The 21,550-nt window shown below is 43.1% G+C and overlaps 1 protein-coding gene across 2 annotated transcripts in view; it reads left to right on the forward strand.

Moving 5' to 3' along the window:
- Nucleotides 1-21,550, forward strand: part of LOC126187588 (facilitated trehalose transporter Tret1-like) — a 156,456-nt gene that overhangs the window by 476 nt on the left and 134,430 nt on the right. Inside the window, exon 2 of one of the 2 annotated variants that reach the window (XM_049928768.1) lies at nucleotides 13,744-13,879. The exons of the other annotated variant lie outside the window; for it this stretch is intronic. The gene's annotated coding sequence lies outside the window, so the exon portion shown is untranslated. The remainder of the gene's footprint in view (nucleotides 1-13,743; nucleotides 13,880-21,550) is intronic. 2 annotated transcript variants of the gene reach the window in all.

The raw sequence follows: 21,550 nt of genomic DNA on the forward strand, positions 1-21,550 counted from the left end.
TAAAATTCTTCTGGGTGTGTGATCGCATTGTCAATGAGTGAAATTCTCCGACGTCTTGGCCACTGTTACAAATGGCCATCCTCAAGATGTTTCTTGCTAAATACTGAATGCTAAACATTTTGGTTCTTGTATACTGACCGAAGAGGCTGTTATCGTATTCTGATTGTGTATGGAGGAAGAGGAGCAGGAGTACTAGAGTCCTCTAGTTGTGTGTTTTTTTATTACTTCAAACAAACAATAAAGAACGTCTAACAATCCTTCCCTAATCCTCAGTACCCTATCAGAATTCAACCTCTTCCGCCAGTATATAAGAACTAAAACTTTTCTCAGTCGCCAGAGAGAATTACACCCTGAGGAAAGTCACTTGCAACAGTGGCCGAAATGTAAGAGGATTTTACTCATTGACATTGCGGTCACTTACCCAGAAGACTGAGCGAGGTGGCGCAGTGGTTAGCACACTGGACCCGCATTCGGGAGGACGACGGTTCAATTCCGCTTCCGGCTATCTTGATTTAGGTTTTCCGTGATTTCCGTAAATCGCTCCAGGCAAATACCGGGATGATTCCCTTTGAAAGGACACGGCCGACTTCCTTCCCCATCCTTCCCTAATACGATGAGACCGATGACCTCGCTGTTTGGTCTCTTCCCCTAAGCAACCCAACCCCCCAGAAGAATCTTATTGAATCCTGTAATGTTGGAATACGGTAGCAGTGGTGAGTTTCTTGACACAGTCAAGCCGATGGAATATCAGCGCTGAAAAACGAAATGAAATGGAACGAGCACGTAAGGGCGGTAGTAGGAAATGCAGTTAGTCGACTTCGGAGAGTTTTAGAAAAGTATAGTTCATGTATAAAGGAGAACACGTATAGAACACTAGTGCGACCCGTTCTTGAGTAGTGCTCGAGTGTTCGGGATCCCCACCAGATCGCGTTAAAGGAAGACTTCGAAGCAATTCAGAGGCGCGCTGCTGCATTTGTTACCGGTAACTTCGATCAGCACGCTAGCGTTACGGAGATGCTTCGTGAAAAATGGGAATCCCTGGAGGGAAGACGATGTTGTTTTCGCGAAACACTATTGAGGAAATTTAGAGAACCTGCATTTGCGGCTTACTGCAGAACGATTCTACAACCGCCGACACGCATTTCACTTAAGGACCACGAAGATAAGAAAAATTAGTGCTCTTGCAGAACGTCAACACTCTTTTTTCTCTCGCTCCATTTGCGATTGGAACAGGAAAGGAAATGACTAATAGTGATACAATGTACCTTCCACCATGCACCTTACGGTGGTTTGCGGAATATGTAAGCAGGTGTAGATGTTTTGCCCACCCTAAATTATACTGTCTTTAGAAGACAGATGAGTACGTAGGCAAAGTGATAGTTTTGGGCAACACTGGTTTACCGTGACCTTCTTCCTACTTGTTATGAAGTGTTCCGTGTGTAACGTCCCCCTAGAAAAATTTATACATGACTGTGCTTAAACTGACACACAATATTTTTAGCGCAACGCAATCTGACTTTCAAAAAGAATGGCCCTGACTAACATTAACCTATACCTTTCACAAATCACTTACCTCACAAAAATCTTCATTATTCGAACTACTGCAATACAGCCAGCGCCACTACTGCCAGCTAAATAAAAGATTCAAACTACTGAAGGCAGTAGCTACTGATAGGCACAGTTAGCAAATGAAAGATTTTGATAGAGAACAAACAATGTATTTACCTTAATAGTGTTGAAAAATCATAATATACATAGCAGTTCATGCCATCCAGTCTTACAAATTTCAAATCTCCGCCATTTCTCTCCCCACATCCACCACTGCTGGCAGCTCACCTCCAACTGCGCAACGCTACGCGCTGTTCACGTCCAGCTGCCCAACACTACAATGGCAGACAACAATGCAAACTAGCCACAGACTGCACACAGCACAGAAAGTGATTTTCATACAGAGCGCTATGTGGCGTTGCCAATAAGAAAACATAAACAGCCTACTTACATACTGTACAGTTTACAGTTAGAGCTGCTGCTGCTGGTTAAGGGCATGAAGAAAGTAAATACCTGTCATCAGACTGTTATTCACCCTCCAGGATGGAATCAGTATACCCCCTGCGTTTGCATCTAATGTACGAGTAAATCCTACGCAGAGACGGATACTAAATGTTTGCGCAGCCTGTAGCTGAGGCGGGAGCTGTGAACCAGTACGGTAGTGATGTAATGGAATGTGGAAAACCGCCTAAAAATGACATCTAGGCTGGCCGACACATACAGGGTGTTACAAAAATGTACGGCCAAACTTTCAGGAAACATTTCACACACACAAATAAAGAAAAGATGTTATGTGGACATGTGTCAGGAAACGCTTACTTTCCATGTTAGAGCTCATTTTAGTTTCGTCAGTATTCGATTCACTGCCAGTTGGCCCAATTGAAGGAAGGTAATGTTGACTTCGGTGCTTGTGTTGACATGCGACTCATTGCTCTACAGTACTAGCATCAAGCACGTCAGTACGTAGCATCAACAGGTTAATGTTCATCACGAACGTGGTTTTGCAGTCAGTGCAATGTTTACAAATGCGGGGTTGGCAGATGCCCATTTGATGTATGGATTAGCACGCGGCAATAGCCGTGGCGCGGTACGTTTGTATCGAGACAGATTTCCAGAACGAAGGTGTCCCGACAGGAAGACGTTCGAAGCAATTGTTCGGCGTCTTAGGGAGCACGGAACATTCCAGCCTATGACTCGCGACTGGGGAAGACCTAGAACGACGAGGACACCTGCAATGGACGAGGCAATTCTTCGTGCAGTTGACGATAACCCTAATGTCAGCGTCAGAGAAGTTGCTGCTGTACAAGGTAACGTTGACCACGTCACTGTATGGAGAGTGCTACGGGAGAACCAGTTGTTTCCGTACCATGTACAGCGTGTGCAGGCAATATCAGCAGCTGATTGGCCTCCACGGGTACACTTCTGCGAATGGTTCATCCAACAATTCAGTGCAAATGTTCTCTTTACGGATGAGGCTTCATTCCAACGTTATCAAATTGTAAATTTTCACAATCAACATGTGTGGGCTGACGAGAATCCGCACGAAATTGTGCAATCACGTCATCAACACAAATTTTCTGTGAACGTTTGGGCAGGCATTGTTGGTGACGTCTTGATTGGGCTCCATGTTCTTCCACCTACGCTCAATGGAGAACGTTATCATGATTTCATACGGGATACTCTACCTGTGCTGCTAGAACATGTGCCTTTACAAGTACGACACAACATGTGGTTCATGCACGATGGAGCTCCTGCACATTTCAGTCGAAGTGTTCGTACGCTTCTCAACAACAGATTCGGTGACCGATGGATTGGTAGACGCGGACCAATTCCATGGCCTCCACGCTTTCCTGACCTCAACCCTCTTGACTATCATTTATGGGGGCATTTGAAAGCTCTTATCTACGCAACCCCGGTACCAAATGTAGAGACTCTTCGTGCTCTTACTGTGGACGGCTGTGATACAATTCTTCATTCTCCAGGGCTGCATCAGCGCATCAGGGATTCCATGCGACGGAGGGTGAATGCATGTATCCTCGCTAACGGAGGACATTTTGAACATTTCCTGTAACAAAATGTTTGAAGTCACGCTGGTACGTTCTGTTGCTGTGTGTTTCCATTCCATGATTAACGTGATTTGAAGAGAAGTAATAAAATGAGCTCTAACATGGAAAGTAAGCGTTTCTGGACACATGTCCCCCATAACATATTTTCTTTCTTTGTGTGTGAGGAATGTTTCCTGAAAGTTTGGCCGTACCTTTTTGTAACACCCTGTAGATCCCCTACGTTAATCCACAGGTCGGTTCGAGCCAGGTCCGGCTCGCCTCCCGAATGCCGGAAATGTCACGTGAATGCGCGCGGCTATTAGGGCTGATGGATAACACTTAAGTGATGTTTTCGTGTTGTAAATGGTTGGGGAAATGCTAGGAAGTTTCGGTAAGGTCAAATGGGGCTCCCGAAATCAACGTTAACATCCAAAAAATGGGTCGCTAATGACAATTTAATTTGAAGTTCCATTGTGAGAGAGGGTTGGGGATTAAACCGAACCATTGGCTCTCAGTCTGGCGATCAGGAACTTTACTCTGTATCCTCTCCTCCCTTTGCTGGTCAATCAGGAGAATGAAAATTTTTTCCACTACCGGAATTCAAATTAGCAACCTTCAGGTTAAGCGCGATGTGGATCTACAATAGCGTATGGAATCGTATTCACAGAGATGACATTTTAGAAAGAAAATTATAATTTACTACCGGTATATTGAGCGTTAAGAACGGTGCGCCGTATTCGTTCAAAATTATGTTAAAAGACTCAGTTTCATGCAAAATTTTTGAAGGACAGTATTTTCGCCTTTGACTGTCAGCTTTATTTCCAATCACTATGACTGCGACTTGCATCTCAAAAATCATTTTCATGACAAATTTCTCTACTTTAGTACATGTTGAAGAAAGGCTAAGCATCCTCTGGCGTATAGAAACATTTCATCCCGTTATCAACCGAGCGAGGTGGCGCAGTGGTTAGCACACTGGACTCGCATTCGGGAGGACGACGGTTCAATCCCGCGTCCGACCATCCTGATTTAGGTTTTCCGTGATTTCCCTAGATCGCTCCAGGCAAATGCCGGGATGGTTCCTTTGAAAGGGCACGGCCGACATCCTTCCCTAATTCGATGAGACCGATGACCTCGCTGTCTGGTCTACTCCCCCAACCAACCCAACCTCATCCCGTTATCTATATAATTCGTCTCACAACAATTCCGTAACACCTACACTTATAACACTGGTCAAGCTTACGGCTGTAAGCATTTCGTATTTTAACAGCACCTGAAAGAATTGACGATAGTACAGACGCAAGAAACACTTAAATTTTCTGAAATTTGCTTAACCACGGAGCATGATGAGCGAAGTGGCCCAGGGTTAGCACACTGGAAACGCATGCAGGACGACGACGGTTCAAACCCGAGGCCAGCCATCCAGATTTGGGTTTTCTTTGATATCCCTAAACCGCACCAGGCAAATTCCGGGATGGTTCATTTGAAAGGACATAGCCGATTTCCTTCCCCATCCTTGAAACAATCCAAGCTTGTGTTCAGTCTCTAATGACCTCGACGTCGATAGGACTTTAAACCCTAATCTTCCTTCCTTCCTTGCTTCCTTTATGAATATTATGGGATCCCTACTCGTCTCGTGCCAGACCTCCTTTTGCAGCAACTCGACGTGGCATGGACTCATCAAGTCGTTGGAGGCACCCTGCAGAAATATAGAGCCATGCTGCCTCTTTATAGCTGTTCATAATGGCGAAAACGTTGCCGGTGCAAGACTTTGTGCACGAACTGACATCTCGATTATGTCCCATAAATTTTCGATGGGATTCGTGTCGGGTGATTTGGATGGACAAATCATTGCACGAATTGCCTAGAATGTTCTTCAAACCAGTTGCGAACAATTGTGCCCAGTGAGATGGCACATTGTCATCCAGAAAAATTTCATCGTTGAGTGGCTGCAAATGGTCTCCAAGTAGCTGAACATAATCATTTACATTTACAGTCGATCACTTGCACCAGAAGACCCAGTCCGTTCCATGTGAACACAGTCTACACCGTTATTTATCCACCACCAGCTTGCACAGTGTCTTGTGATGTCGTGCTGTTAGCAAAGGTACGAGGTGCATTCAAGTTCTAATGCCTCCGATTTTTTTTCTCCGGACTGGAAAGAGATAGAAACATTCGCATTGTTTTAAAATGAGGCAGCGTTCATTGTCAATACGTCCCAGAGATGGCAGCACCGTACGGCAGGTGGAATTTGACTGCCAGCAGCGAGAATGAGAACTGTCTTAAATACTTAAAATGGCGACGTTTTCCTTACTTGAACAGCGTGCAATCATTCATTTTCTGAATTTGCGTGGTGTGAAACCGATTGAAATTCATCGACAGTTGAAGGAGACATGTGGTGATGGAGTTATGGATGTGTCGAAAGTGCGTTCATGGGTGCGACAGTTTAATGAAGGCAGAACATCGTGTGACAACAAACTGAAACAACCTCGGGCTCGCATAAGCCGGTCTGACGACATGATCGAGAAAGTGGAGAGAATTGTTTTGGGGGATCGCCGAATGACTGTTGAACAGATCGCCTCCAGAGTTGGCATTTCTGTGGGTTCTGTGCACACAACCCTGCATGACGACCTGAAAATGCGAAAAGTGTCATCCAGGTGGGTGCCACGAATGCTGACGGACGACCACACGGTTGCCTGTGTGGCATGTTGCCAAGCAATGTTGACGCGCAACGACAGCATGAATGGGACTTTCTTTTCGTCGGTTGTGACAATGGATGAGACGCGGATGCCATTTTTCAATCCAGAAACAAAGCGCCAGTCAGCTTAATGGAAGCACACAGATTCACCGCCACCAAAAAAATTTCGGGTAACCGCCAGTGCTGAAAAAATGATGGTGTCCATGTTCTGCGACAGCGAGGGCGTAATCCTTACCCGTTGCGTTCCAAAGGGCACTACGGTAACAGGTGCATCCTACGAAAATGTTTTGAAGAACAAATTCCTTCCTGCACTGCAACAAAAACGTCCGGGAAGGGCTGCGCGTGTGCTGTTTCACAAAGACAACGCACCCGCACAACGAGCTAACGTTACGCAACAGTTTCTTCGTGATAACAACTTTGAAGTGATTGATCATGCTCCCTACTCACCTGACCTGGCTCCTAGTGACTTTTGACTTTTTCAACAGTGAAAGACACTCTCCGTGGCCACACATTCACCAGGCTGTGCTGCTATTGCCTCAGCGATTTTCCAGTGGTCAAAACAGACTCCTAAAGCAGCCTTCGCCGCTGCCATGGAATCATGGCGTCAGCGTTGTGAAAAATGTTTACGTCTGCAGGGCGATTACGTCAAGAAGTAACACCAGTTCCATCGATTTCGGGTGAGTAGTTAATTAGAAAAAAAAAATCGGAGGCCTTAGAACTTGAATGCACCTCGTACTACCGTCGGTCGTCTGCTGCCACAGGCCATTAACGCCAAATATCGCCGCACTGTCCGAACGGATAAGTTCGTCGTACTTCCGTATTGATTTCTGCGGTTATTTAATGCAGTGTTGCTTGACTGTTAGCACCGACAACTCACATAAGCTGCTCCTCTGCTGTCGATCGTTAAGTGAAGACCGTCGGCACTGCGTTGTCCGTGGTGAGAAGTAATGCCTGAAATGTGATATCCTCGTCAACCTTTTGACACTGTGGATTTCATAACACTCAATTCCCTAACGATTTCCGGAATGGAATGTCCCATGTGTATAGGACCAACTAACATTTCGCGTCTGTTAATCGCCGCCGTGAGTCCATAAGCACATCGGAAACGTTTCACATTAATCATCTGAGTGCAAATGATAGCTCGGCCAATACACTGCCCTTTTATATCTTGTGTACACAATACTAACGTCATCTGTTTATGAACGTATCGCTATCCCATGACTTCTGTCACCTCAGTGTGTATACGATCTGTTGTTATACGACGCTTGAAGGTACAGTGTGAATTATACCTCAGTTGAAAATAATGAAGAAGTCGAAATCAACTTATGACGACGACGGAACGTTTGTTGAATAAAAACTAGCCACACAGAAATGGTTCCACTTAATCTTTTTAAGGATGGACATTTCAGCCACTGCTTCACATACATTCTGTAATGAAATTTGTTGTGAATAAGCAATCCTATTTCAAATTCCAAGTTGTGTTCAGACGAGGTATTTCTATTGCGTGCTAATAGCTCGACGACCGACCAGTTATCTTCTCCAGGTGCTGGGAGTGCTCTTTTGTGTGGTCTCGATATAGGACAAACAACTCGGCTGGAAATACGGAAGCATGTCTTTAAAAATAGTATCCATAATTACAAGCCTACACAACAAACGATCTTAGTCTGACATATTTTTGTACATTGTATCTTCATAAACAATTTTCTCGCGATCGAACTATGTTTCAGGTTATCAGCAAATTCTATAGTACTACAGACATCCCTTAGTCGCAGCAAGGGACTAAAGTAAAAATACTGTAGAACATCGTCTACGGAAAGCGTCAGGTTTCTTCGTAAAGAACTCTGTTACGCCAATATAAATAAAAAAATTTCTGAACTAAAACTAAAACTGTCCCACAGGAGCCGACCGAAGTGGCCGAGCGGTTAAAGGCGCTACAGTCTGGAACCGCACGACCGCGACGGTCGCAGGTTCGAATCCTGCCTCGGGCATGGATGTGTGTGATGTCCTTAGGTTAGTTAGGTTTAAGTAGTTCTAAGTTCTAGGGGACTTATGACCACAGCAGTTGAGTCCCATAGTGATCAGAGCCATTTGAACCATTTGTCCCACAGGAAAACATGAAATTTCTTTGTGCTACGCATTCGAGATTTTACTTCTTATGTTGTGCTACCATGGTTAACATTTTCGCAGGACAGTGCAACATTTCGCTGCTGTAATAGATTGTTATTATACTGATGCAACATTTCACTGGGTAAGCAATTATTTTAATGCGCTCAATTAATAAAAATGGTTCAAATGGCTCTGAGCACTATGGGACTTAACATCTCATCAGTCCCCTAGAATTAGAACTACTTAAACCTAACTAACCTAAGGACATCACACAAATCCATGCCCGAGGCAGGTTTCGAACCTGCGACCGTAGCGGTCGCGCGGTTCCAGACTGAAGCGCCTAGAACCGCTCGGCCACCAAAGGCCGGCGCTGAATTAATAACAATGATAACAACAATAAAAGTGAAACAATTGAAAACTCAAATCTGGTTGGTTAATGCGCCTGACATTTCACTAGCAATCAGTATAGCTACGGCCAGTAGACCAATGCGGTATTCAAGACATTTTCTGGTCGATGACAGCTTTACTCGGGTTTGATTTACTCAACACACATGCGCCTCTGTAGCGAAGGCCGGTAACACTCGACTTTCCGGTGGTGATCGACTCGGGAATCCGCCGGTTCTAATCCTGGTGCTGCATGAAATTTTTGACTGCCAGTATTTGGGCGGTAAGGTGAGGTGATGGTATAACGTGCCTTATCACCAGTCCATGCACCAGTGTCCCGTATTAAATTCCAAACCTCTCCGTAGTGTCTCATGAAGTAAGGGCACGTGGCAATGTTCGTGGTGATCGTTCGTCGGAGGGGGATTTTAAGAGCACGGCGAACCCCTTGGTGGTATGGGAGAATAGTGTGGTGTTTGCTGCCGTCGGGTTTCATCCTTCGGGTTTCATCCTCTCCCATCTCTCATCATCATCATCATCATCAGCAGCAGCAGCAGCAGCAGCGGCATCAAACATCCATTACACTCACTCCGCTCGACAAATACAAGTTCAAATGGCTCTGAGCACTATGGGACTTAACATCTGAGGTCATCAGTCCCCTAGAACATAGAACTACTTAAACCTAACTAACCTAAAGACATCACACACATTCATGCCCGAGGTAGGATTCGAACCTGCGACCGTAGTGGTCGCGCGGTTCCAGACTGAAGTGCCTAGAACCGCTCGGCTACCACGGCCGGCCCAAATACAAGTACTACACAGCTTTCAGATATCCGTATGGAAAGGACCAGTGTGTGTGGAGGAAGAATACTGTTTCCTCTCGGTGGCCGAAGCTACCCTATGGGAATCCCAGGCAACAATGCCATACGATATTTACATTTTTTAGTTACCATATTATGTAAACGACGGGTCACCTCCGTCCGGGTCTGCCAAGTGTTGTTGGCAAGTGGGATGCACTTAGCCCTTGTGAGGCCAATTGGGGAGCTACTTGACTGAGAAGTAGCGACAGCGGTCGCGAAAACTGATAACGGCCGGGAGAGCGGTATGCTGACTGCAAGCCCCTAAGTATCCGCATCCAGTGAGGCCCAGCATGAGGATGACACGGCGGCCGGTCGGTACCGTTGGGCCTTCCAAGCCTTTTCGGACGGTGTTTGTTTATATAATGTAATCGAATAAATTGAGGGCTACTTTTGCTAAAGCATTTTTCGCCGATACACTAATCTAAAGTTTATCAACATACACACACACACAAAAGTGAAATGTGTAAAATAGCTTGTACACTGACTTATCCCACATCTGTGATACATAACTGAACAACTAGTAAGGCTTTAGAGGTATGCTGGGCGCGTTCGGACGCAATTTTTCTGTGATTGCAAAAGTAGTGTACTTTTACTTTACTAAAACCAGAAATGTTACGACAAACGCAGAAATCAGGCCATGTTGTTTTCCCGCGAGTTGCACAAGCCGTCTTGGCGCCGAACACAGCACTTTTTAGAGTCGGTAACTTCTACAGACACTACTAAGGTGCCGCGTTTAACTTTTTAATAACCTATTCAGTTGCTCGCAGGTACCTAAGCTGTGCTATAAACCACGCAGGAATTTCTGCCTTACACGCCACAGTAGAACGAGTCAGTAGCGTTTCCTGGAAAATGTCAGATTTTAAAATGCCATCGTACGCGTGTGACGGAAGTGGAGTTCAGCAGTTTGCGCTAATGGCGGAACAAACTCATGGGAAACTTTTTGTCTCGCGGGAGAAACAAATGCTGGTGTAACTGCGGAAGGAAGTTGTGTTTCATATAAAGACTGCCAGTTCTAAGCAATGGAAAACCCAAATGACTGAGCGCCGTCTATACATCCAGACCACGCTTTCATGGTTTGCTTGAAAGTCTTTCAGATGAATTTCGCGATTGTTTTTTTGCAACGCTGCGACAAATTCTCTTCCAACGTAGTTCATTCGGAGCTTCTGCATTTTTTCTAGTACTCTCGTCTACTGAAGTGCACTTACGGTGTGGGCGGTTCTTGCTTTGCGTGCTGATGTTTGCAGTTCATTGACGTTAATCGCAGCCAGCCGGAGATAGTATACGGTAGCCGGTGACAATGATTTCTTTCGGCAGCAGATACGAATTGATTACATCTGTTTTCGATTTTGTGAGTGCCAGCTTAACTTTCAGTGAACTGGTTATTCTGAATTTTAAGGTTGGTTACTCATTTCCGTGTTTGTTTGGCGACTGAAAAAGCTAGATGTGTAGACAGAGTGATCTGTAGTGTACCCCGAGTCCAGGGGTAGGTTGGAATATGGTGATGTGTTTGTGTGCTGGCGAGGCCAACGAAAGTCAACACGAAAATACAATTTCCATAGCAGATAAATGTGTAGCGTAGCCTGAGACATACGACGGACATTCAATAAGAATGCAAGACATTTTTTCTCAGCCAATTTCGGTTGAAATAATGCAGAATTTTTGAAGGAGATAGTGGAACATTCCCGCTTCAGCCGCTACACTTTCATGGAGTTGTGATAGGTGTCTACATCTACATCTACATTTATACTCCGCAAGCCACCCAACGGTGTGTGGCGGAGGGCACTTTACGTGCCACTGTCATTACCTCCCTCTCCTGTTCCAGTCGCGTATGGTTCGCGGGAAGAACGACTGTCTGAAAGCCTCCGTGCGCGCTCTAATCTCTCTAATTTTACATTCGTGATCTCCTCGGGAGGTATAAGTAGGGGGAAGCAATATATTCGATACCTCATCCAGAAACGCACCCTCTCGAAACCTGGCGAGCAAGTTACACCGCGATGCAGAGCGCCTCTCTTGCAGAGTCTGCTACTTGAGTTTGTTAAACATCTCCGTATCTCTATCACGGTTACCAAATAACCCTGTGACGAAACGCGCCGCTCTTCTTTGGATCTTCTCTATCTCCTCCGTCAACCCGATCTGGTACGGACCCCACACTGATGCGCAATACTCAAGTATAGGTCGAACGAGTGTTTTGTAAGCTACCTCCTTTGTTGATGGACTACATTTTCTAAGGACTCTCCCAATGAATCTCAACCTGGTACCCGCCTTACCAACAATTAATTTTATATGATCATTCCACTTCAAATCGTTCCGCACGCATACTCCCAGATATTTTACAGAAGTAACTGCTACCAGTGTTTGTTCTGCTATCATATAATCATACAATAAAGGATCCTTCTTTCTATGTATTCGCAATACATTACATTTGTCTATGTTAAGGGTCAGTTGCCACTCCCTTCACCAAGTGCCTATCCGCTGCAGATCTTCCTGCATTTCAATACAATTTTCTAATGCTGCAACTTCTCTGTATATTACAGCATCATCCGCGAAAAGCCGCATGGAACTTCCGATACTATCTACTAGGTCATTTATATATATTGTGAAAAGCAATGGTCCCATAACACTCCCCTGCGGCACGCCAGAGGTTACTTTAACGTCTGTAGACGTCTCTCCATTGATAACAACATGCTGTGTTCTGTTTGCTAAAAACTCTTCAATCCAGCCACACAGCTGGTCTGATATTCCGTAGGCTCTTACTTTGTTTATCAGGCGACAGTGCGGAACTGTATCGAACGCCTTCCGGAAGTCAAGGAAAATAGCATCTACCTGAGAGCCTGTATCTAATATTTTCTGGGTCTCATGAACAAATAAAGCGAGTTGGGTCTCACACGATCGCTGTTTCCGGAATCCATGTTGATTCCTACATAGTAGCTTGGCTACGTCGTTGTACGTAGCTTTCAAAATGGCGTCTGTATCGTAGATGCTTTCCAAGCAGAGAACTGTCATTGAGTTTCAGTTGGTGGAACACCAGCGCATTGCAGATATTCATACGCCCTTGCAGAGTTTCTACGGAGACCTGGTAGCGAACAAAAGCACGGTGAGTCGGGCGAGGCGTCGGTCATCATCGTAACAAGGTCGCGCAAACCTGTCCCATCTCCCGCGTCCCGGCCGGCCTCCAGGAAACTGAAGAAACGACTTCAGCGTCTTCGTTGCGACAAAAAAGCAAACGAAATTCTCCTCCTCCATGACAACGCAAGGCCCCACACAACTCAGTGCATTCGAGGGGGGGGGGGGGGGTTTGTGGGCGCTCAACATCGAGGTCATCAGCGAGCGCATTCGAGAGGAGCTCACAAAATTTCACTGGGTTGTCCTTCCTCATCCACCCTACAGCCCGGATCTCACACCTTCCGACTTCCATGTGTTTGGTGTTTGGCACAGCGAAGGATGCCCTCTGCAGGAAGCAGTACGTGGATGATGGAGAGTTCATTAATACAGCAATACGTTAGTTCCGACGTCAACTAGTGGAGTGATACCTTGCCGCCAGATAGGCCCTGCCAATAAGCTGGCGTAAGACCGTCGCGTTGAACGGAGATTATATTGACAAAAAGGGTTTTGTAGCCAACGGAGTGGGGGATAATATGCTATGTTGAAATCCTGAATAAAGCCAACCTGCATTCAGAAAAGAAATGAGTTGCATTACTTATTGAACGCTCCTCGTACATTCGTCATTGCAATAACTTACTTCTCTGTCTTATTTCCGATTATTCCGATATTTGGTTAAATTCTTAAACTAACAGAACAAAATACCAGATAACATTACTTACCAACCATAATAAATTATGAACGATAATTGTGACTGGCTGTCGACAACAGACTCACGATTCATCGTATTCAGTTCCCATCGTTTATTACGCAAGTTATTACCAACATCAGCAACACAACAAACAGCCATGGACACCGATGGTGTTATTTTACCAAAATTTGTGCCACATCAGGACGCGAACCTGTATTTCCCTCTAACCACGAGCAGTTGGCTTAACTATTACGCCATCTGAGCACCCCTGACTCAAATTTGCGTTATCATTAGTGTTTCTGCCTATGATTTCAGAACACTACTACCAGCGGTTTCCTCACGAGGTATGTGGGAACAGCGCTACTGGGGGAACAGAATCGATAGAAGACATTGCTTTACCCTGTCACAAGGGACATACACTGTTGGCCATTAAAACTGCTGCACCAGGAAGGTAAGAAAAATCACGAAATTTTAATTATTGCGCGTATAGAGTATAATAGGAAGAATGTGTTATTAAACTTGTAGGTGATGTGAGTGCAGGGAGCGAACTTTAGGATACCGAGCTGTCACATCTGGCGGCAACAATGACTTTACTCCATGTGGGGCATCGAGTCGAACTTTTCTGCCACGACGGACACGGGTACGTAATTCCCTTCTGTTTCAACTCTGGGATACAGCTTATCAATCGAAGTGATGTCGGGCAGTCTCTAGGCACCACATGACCACGTGTTTTCACTGAGTAAGAAATTTCGAGAACTTACTGGCTGGATGAACAATGTATCGAGGTAAGATAGTGCAGGAAACATGCGGTCTTGCGTTTTCTTGTTGGAAGGTGTCAGAAAGACCTCAAATATGTCTGTAAAGTGATTTCTCAAACAGATGAACCAAGCGTTAATTACTATTCTTAGTTGTAAATCTCTATATGTAGATGGCGACGTCCCGACTAACTGACTTACTCACTGACTCATCATCTCCCTGTCCGAACTATTAAGAATAGAAACTTGAAAAGGCTGTTGATCTTATACTGTAGGCATTGTTTAAGAAGGTTTCTTTTTTTTCTTCTTCCACTGATAAGGGGGTAAAATAGGGGATGAAAGATTTATTGCAGATATGTCGAAGTTAAGACAATTTTGAAGCTAGACCTACGAAAATTGATGTTTGGTTTCTCGGTCAGAAATAAAGAATGCGTGCTTCAGTATGTTTGGAAACTTAACGCTTAATGGGGTAATATAGTGGGTGAAAATTTTTTTCTGAAAATATACAATTGTTAAAGAACTACTAAAGTATTTTTAAAGCTACATTTATGAAAATTGGTATTTGACATCTCGTCTAGAAATTAAAAAAAAAAACGCGTGTTTCAGTGTTTTTGAAAATTCAACCCCTAAGGGGATGGAATGAGAGATGAAATGTCTTTTCGAAAATATTTCTTTGGGAAAGTATTTTTAAAGATAAATATATTAAAATTTGAATTTGCTTCTCGATTAGAAATAAAAAATAAGTGTTACACTGTTTTTGTAAATTCGATCCTTATGGCGGTGAAACAGGGGATGAAAATTTTTATGGAAATATTTCATGATGCAAGTATTTTTTAAGCTAAATCTATGAAAATTTGTATTTGGCTTCTCTCGTGAAAATAAAGAGAGCACACATTTTACTATTATGGAAATTCAACCGCTAACACGTTTAAAGAGGGGATGAAATGTTTTATGAAAATGTTTCATTTTGAGAGCAGTTTTTAAAATTAAATCTTTGAAAATTGGTATTTAGCTTATCAGTTGGAAATAAAAAATACGTCTTTTTAGTATTTTTGAAATTTAACCCCCTACGGGAGTGTAATAGGGGAGTCATTATGAAAACCTTTTCAAAGCTAAATGTAGGAAAATTTGTATTTAGCATCTCTGATATAAGCAAAGAAAACATATGTTGCACTGTTTTTGAAAATTCAGCCCCTAAGGGGGTTAAATAGTGGATGAAAATTTTTGAGAAAATATTTTCTATTATTAAAAACTTTTTAAAGCTAAATCCATCGAAACTGGTATTTCATTTCTCGGTTAGACATAAAGAAATATGTATTAGAGGATGAAAGTTTCTATGGTAAATCATCACAAGAATGCAAAAGGTATTATTAACCAAAACCATGGGCTGCAAGTAATAGAATCGCTTTTTGGTCAGAAGTACATTCGAAGAAGACCATACCTTAGAAGCATTAATAAAGGTGAAAAGTTAAGAGGATATTGTGGTCTGTGAACCATATTAAAGAAAGCTATTTGACAGTCACCATAACAAATTGTTTTTGCCAGAACTACATAGAAAAAGAAACGACTCATTAATATTCGTACATTTATTTTTCAGTAGACCTAATACATGTCTATAAAAATATTTTTGATGGTATTACTACGCAAATGCGTACAAAGCAGCGGGCGATAAGCTGGTATTACATAAACGTCACAAAGTTTATAAAAAAACATAAAGTGTACCATGGGAGACTGAAACGCAGGGTAGCTAAGAATGCCACTAATACACAGCTACACCACTACACGTAATCAAGACTATTGATAAGAATATGACTTAACAGCTCGATTTTATTCGAATGTGGTCAGCTATTCGATTCTTTCCGTGGAATCCTTTGGTGCATCAGTGAGTAGTAGGCTGTGTGATGCTCCTGTGCCTTACTCAGTCGTTAATTTCATTCCTTCTGCTCTCCAAGAAAAAAAACAAGTTAAGCGAAGAGAATCTCTCCTCTCCCCGCCTGTCGAGAAATTTTACTGACTAATCATAATATTCAGAAACAAGTTTGATTTTCTCCTACTCTATTATAGCAATGCGCGGAAGTACACTGAAGAGTGCAAACGTTTTGCTGTTGGCAGATATCTCTGACGTGTCTGTTTACTTGTGCTGCAATCGAAAAATCTGGGTCCCTAGTGGACGGCACATTGCTTTTTGAAGCACTTACCGAACAGGGACTACGAAACCAAACCTGTATTAAGAAAGAGCAGTGCTTAGATTTCCGTCTGGCTACTCTGATTTAGCTGTCCAATTGAGCTCTCCCTCCTTCCCTCTCCCGTCCCCCTCTCTTCTCTCTCCCTCCCTCCCATCGCTCTTGATTGCGTTGACTACGAATTGCTAATCCTCCACATTACTCTTTTCTAGCAAATACTTGTCGCCAGATACTGTCATAAGACACTAACGCCTGCACATAGAATGATGAAGTAACATCACGTGTTCCTACTTCTCTGCGTAATGGCTCAGAAAAAAGTTCCGCCAACGACACAACTCGGCAGAGGTGATAGGTCAGGCAGAGCAGCAGACACGAGACAAAAATTACTGTCATGTAACACCTGAGATCCGGGATTAATTTCCAGCACGGCTATCCTAATGTTCATTTCGCGATGTTATTATCGTAATCTTTAGTCCAAAGGCTGGTTTGATGCAGCTCTGCCCGCTTAGTCTACCGTGTATAAACATCTTCATCCCCTAATAACTACAGCAATTCAACTTGCTTATTCTGTTCATCCCTTATTCTACCTCCACAATTTTTATTCTCCCCCCCCCCCCCCCCCCACTTCCCCCCACTACCATGCCGATAATTCTCTGACGCCTAAGAATGTGTCTTGTTAATCGATTACTTCTTTTAATCATTTTGTGTCATGACTTCCTCTTCTCTCCAGTTGATTCAATATCTCCTGGTTAGTTACTAGATCCACCCATCTAATCTTCAGCATTCTTCTATAGCACCACATCTCAAAAGCGTCTATTCTTATCGCTTGTACTGCTTATCGTCGAAGCGCCGTTTTCGTACGAGCCCACGATCCAGACAAACAGCTTCAAAAACGACTTCCTAACACTTAAATTTGTTTTTGAACTTAAAAAATTCCTTTTTCTCAGAGATGCTTTCCTTGCTATAACTAGTCTGCATTTTATAGCCTCTCTACTTCGGCTGTTATCAGTTATTGTGCTACTCAAATAGCAAAACTCATTTAGTACATTTAGTGTAGCATTTCCTAATCCTATTCCCTCGGCATCGCTTGTTTCAATTCGACTTCATTCCATTACCCTTGCTTCACTTCCGTTGATGGCCATCTTATAACGTCTTTTCAAGACATAATCAATTTCGTTCCGCTGCACTTCTGTGTCCTTTTTTGTCTCCGACAGAATTACAATTCCATCGCAAACCTCAAAGGTTTTCTTTCTTCTCCCTGAACTTTAACTATTTCTCCGAAGTTTTCCTTTACTGCTTGATCAGTATACAAATTGAATAACATGAAGGATAGGCTACAACCTTGTCTCATTCCCTTCTCAACTATTGCTTTCTTTTCCACGTCCTTCGACTCTTGTAATTGCAGTCTGTATAGACCTTTTCGCTTCCTTCATTTTATCCCTACTATCTTCAAAATTCCAAAGAGTTTTTCCACTCAAAATTGTCGAAAGCCTTCTTTATGTCTGCAAATGCTGTAAAAGTTCGTTTATCTTTCTTTAACCTATCTTCTAAGATAAAAAAATGAGATGAGCGTGTGGCATTGTTGGCCGGGAGGCCCCATCCGGGGAAGTTCGGCCACCGAGTGCAAGTCTTATTTCAGTCGACACCACACTGGGCGACTTGCGTGCTGGTGATGAAGACGAAATCCAGACGTTACTCGGCTACTCGTTTCATGTGGAATAATCTTTCTAGAAGAACTGCAATAGAAATGGGGAATACCACCGCCATGAGACCCAGAAAAATATTAGATACAGGCTCCCAGGTAGATGCTATTTTTATTGACTTCCGGAAGGCGTTCGATACAGTTCCGCACTGTCGCCTGATAAGCAAAGTAAGAGCCTACGGAATATCAGACTAGCTGTGTGGCTGGATTGAAGAGTTTTTAGCAAACAGAACACAGCATGTTGTTATCAACGGAGAGACGTCTACAGACGTTAAAGTAACCTCTGGCGTGCCACAGGGGACTGTTATGGGACCATTGCTTTTCACAATATATATAAATGACCTAGTAGATAGAGTCGGAAGTTCCATGCGGCTTTTCGCGGATGATGCTGTGATATACAGAGAAGTTGCAGCATTAGAAAATTGTAGCGAAATGCAGGAAGATCTGCAGCGGATAGGCACTTGGTGCAGGGAGTGGCAACTGACCCTTAACATAGACAAATGTAATGTATTGCGAATACATAGAAAGAAGGATCCTTTATTGTATGATTATATGATAGCGGAACAAACACTGGTAGCAGTTACTTCTGTAAAATATCTGGGAGTATGCGTGCGGAACGATTTGAAGTGGAATGATCATATAAAATTAATTGTTGGTAAGGCGGGTACCAGGTTGAGATTCGTTGGGAGAGTCCTTAGAAAATGTAGTCCATCAACAAAGGAGGTGGCTTACAAAACACTCGTTCGACCTATACTTGAGTATTGCTCATCAGTGTGGGATCCGTACCAGGTCGGGTTGACGGAGGAGATAGAGAAGATCCAAAGAAGAGCGGCGCGTTTCGTCACAGGGTTATTTGGTAACCGTGATAGCGTTACGGAGATGTTTAACAAACTCAAGTGGCAGACTCTGCAAGAGAGGCGCTCTGCATCGTGGTGTAGCTTGCTCGCCAGGTTTCGAGAGGGTGCGTTTCTGGATGAGGTATCGAATATATTGCTTCCCCCTACTTATACCTCCCGAGGAGATCACGAATGTAAAATTAGAGAGATTAGAGCGCGCACAGAGGCTTTCAGACAGTCGTTCTTCCCGCGAACCATACGCGACTGGAACAGGAAAGGGAGGTAATGACAGTGGCACGTAAAGTGCCCTCCGCCACACACCGTTGGGTGGCTTGCGGAGTATAAATATAGACGTAGATGTAGATAACACCCAGTCCATGAGCGGAGAAAAATCTCCAACCCGGCCGGGAATCAAACGCGGGCCCGCTGCATGCGAAGTAAGCACGTAACCACGCAGCCAAGCAGGCGGAGTCTTAGACTTAGAAGTCATAGGGTCAGTACTGCTTCCCGTGCTCCTAAATTTCTCGGCAACCAAAACTGATCTTCCCCGAGATTCGCCTTCTACCAATTTTTTTCATGCTTTTAGAAATAATTCGTATCAGAGTTTTTAGAGTATGACTTACTAAAGTGATGTACCGGATGTATCCACATCTGTCAGCACCTGCTTTTTTCCGAATTTGAATTATTAGATTCTCGTTGGAGTCTGAAGGTATTTCACCTGTCGCTTATATCCCGCTCAACAGGAGCAATAATTTTGTAATGGGTTGCTCTCCCAAGGGTCTCAATGGTATGAGGGAATGTTGTCTACTATAGGCGCCTTGTTTCGACTTGGATCTTTAAGTGCACTGTTAAATTCTTCTTCACAATATCTGAGAGCTATTATAGGTAGGCTGATATTAAGATTTCTAAATACAATTTATTTCAAAAAGCTTATGTATGCATTGTCTTTCACCACAAATTCGTAAGCCGCATTTAAGAACATTGCTGGATAATGTAGCGTTGCTCTTGGGGGACGAAAAGAAAAAGAATTGTTATTTTATATTTTTTTTGAAAAATGTCGAAAAAGTGAATATTTTGGTGGGCCACTTGGCAACAGAATCAGGGATCGATTACACTATTATAATAACATACGTTGAGCATTAAATACCTGAATAAGAGCAGAATATATATATATATATATGAGATCGTTCGGAAGAAACATTATCATTTCTGTGCTGTGCTTTTTTATAGTCGCGATGTAGTCATACCCGGATCAACACGAAGGGACCAGAAGATTTATAGACTTTAAAAGAAATGCAACACTACACAAAAAAGTTGGTTCGGAAATAATAGGAAAACGATAATGTTCCTTCTACCTCATGCTGCGTTCGGCCCATCAGCGTGATCGTAATTTCTGGTGATGAAGTAATACAAAATAATTATAATTCAAGTAAATGAGGAGATGGAAATCATCAAGGTTAATTTACTAAAATAAGCACACTTATCTGTAACACACCTTTTTTTAATGCTACGTACCTTTTCATATTAAATTACAATAGATGACCATTGTGGTTAAATACTTTATACATAACAGTCAAAATGTCCTCTTGATGCTGTCTGTTCGTAATCAGTTACAAGAAACTACATGTTTTCTGATTAAGAAAAAAAAACATTTAGCATATTTACTCAATATTTTCACATAGAATATGAAATACAGTTGCGGAACGCAGCAAGTCCGCGTCCGCCTTTCATAGAATACAAACAGTAAAAGGTGAGGCGCCAAAAGCATCATTTGTCTTGAAACAACAGAATTCTTTTTTATACCATTAATCGATACATGTACATAGAGATTTACTGGCACCGCGCAAGAACGGCAAAGATAAAGAATAATAGACTCTGTCGCTGCTATGCGATGGTTCATTTCTTTTACTTTACAATTGTTCGATAACTTTAGACCATCAGGCATTTACTATTGAGCGTATATTAATGTTTGTGAGGCGAAAATTACTAATATTACAATAAGGAGTGTCATCATGATTTCTTTTCATGGATGGGTGTAACACTGATATGTATGCCACCTGTTTGTTATAGGACAGGTTTGAATAAAACAAATATAATTTTTGTGCTTACAAGAAAGTGGACGACGTTAATCTTTATTTTCTTCACATATGATGCAATAGTTTGTAATCCACATACATTAGCGAACTATTACATTATGTATATGAAGATGGTATCTGTTCTTTCGGACATGTCCGAAAGAACAGATACCATCGGTGACCATGCAGCTTGTTAGAATGAAATTACAATGAAATGAATACCCCTAGCAGCATACAGGCGTTGATATGTCAACGGGGACAGCTAAAAATGTCTACCCCGACCAGGACTCGAACCTAGGATCTCCTGCTTAAATTATGGTTTCCCGTTACTCGGCTACTCGTTTCATGTGGAATAATCTTTCTAGAAGAACTGCAATAGAAATGGGGAATACCACCGCCAAATCCACTGTCGTCGACGACAATGTTAATGGCCTCTGGCCGCGCAGCTCACAGGGAATGCTGGGTTCTCAACTCGCCTGAAAATGCTCCACATCAAAAACGTCGCATACCGGCTCGCCCGAATCTGCCTCACATTTGAAAAACGAGTACACTTTAAAAATAAGATCTCTTG

Source organism: Schistocerca cancellata, chromosome 5 (assembly GCF_023864275.1).
Source record: "Schistocerca cancellata isolate TAMUIC-IGC-003103 chromosome 5, iqSchCanc2.1, whole genome shotgun sequence".
Classification (NCBI taxonomy): Eukaryota; Metazoa; Arthropoda; class Insecta; order Orthoptera; family Acrididae; genus Schistocerca; species Schistocerca cancellata.